Raw genomic sequence first — 1,575 nt, forward strand, 5'->3', positions numbered from 1 at the left:
CTTCTGCTGGGGCTCCTCGCTTATGGCTCAGGTCAGGGGAAGGGACTCTACATATTGGGGGTTCATAAAGGCAGGTTCTCCATGTGACCTAGTTTCATGACAACTGTGTGTCTCCTTTAGTTTTAAGGGCGAATTCTCAGACCGTGGTGACTCAGGAGCCATTGCTGTCAGTGTCTCCTGGAGGGACGGTCACACTCACCTGTGGCCTTAGCTCTGGGTCAGTCTCTACCAGTAACTACCCCGGCTGGCAACAGCAGACTCCAGGCCAAGCTCCTCGCGCACTTATCTACAGCACAAACAGCCGCCCCTCTGGATTCCCTGGTCGCTTCTCCGGATCCATCTCTGGGAACAAAGCCGCCCTCACCATCACGGGGGCCCAGCCTGAGGACGAGGCCGACTATGACTGTGGTTTTCCAAGATTATAGCATTATGTGAATGTTTCTGTATTAACTTTTCAAGCTTTCTGCAATTGCTATATTATCACAAAATTAAAACTTTTATAACACACACAGATGAAAATATTCTCTATTCATTCTCCTGAGGATAAGGGCCTAAACCATAACTGCTGTGCTGTGCTGTGCTGTACGAGGTACAAAAGAGCTGATAAAGCTTTTCAAACTCAACCCAGAGCCAAGTGCTATATTTTTGATGCCATCTTCTCTAAAAAAAAAAAAAAAAAAAAAGAAACAAACAAAAAAACCTCATGTTTTTAAAGTAATAATTCTACTTGCCATTTACCAGCTTGATGATCCTATAAATAATCTCCCTGGAATGAGATAACTGTAATCTCTCATCGGTCCAATTACTGGAGGAAACCATTTAAAACTGGTACCAGGAGATTTCCAGTTTGGATAATATGAAGTGTCCCATTCTTCCCAGATCCTCTGTCTTATGAGTACAGGATCTGGACATCATACGGCAAAAAGCATAGTTGACTCTAGAAGGTGAAAAGAAGAAGGTAGACTTCGCACATCCTCAGAAGTGGAGGGACGACAGGTGATCGTGTCCTTGGGGCCTAACCTCCCTACAGTCAAGGTAGGACAGGACAGGGACATGGGACCATGAAACAACAACGAAAGAATAGATAGATAGTTAGATAAATAAGTAGATAATGATGATGATAGACAGATAGTTAGATAGATAATAGATATACAGACAGAGAAAAAAGAACAAACGAAAGAACAAAATAAAGAAATGAAGAATCAGAAAACACAGACTCCAAGAAAATCCTGTCTTGCTGCTGGCCATTTGCGATGCTCTAACCCAACTATTAACATCCTCTCGAGGATGTTGCCAGGGGGCGCTGTGGGTCTGTCCTGAGCTGTGAGGTCTGAAACCCATTCAGAGGGTTGTAACTGAATGGGCCCTGTGCCCATGGTCATGGCCTGAGTTAGAGATGACAGCAGGTGCTTCCTCTCAAGGGACAGACTCAGTTCACAAGCACCCGAGCCTCCTCCTGGGAGTGAAGCTATACGCTGGGCTCAGACACAGAACTGGATGGTGCTCTGCACTCATATGTGCATGTTGCCCCACCAAACACAGCCTCCACCCAGGGAGCTGAGGAGGAGAGGAAGG

The sequence above is a fragment of the Pteropus vampyrus genome, unplaced genomic scaffold, assembly GCF_000151845.1.
Source record: "Pteropus vampyrus isolate Shadow unplaced genomic scaffold, Pvam_2.0 Scaffold747, whole genome shotgun sequence".
Classification (NCBI taxonomy): Eukaryota; Metazoa; Chordata; class Mammalia; order Chiroptera; family Pteropodidae; genus Pteropus; species Pteropus vampyrus.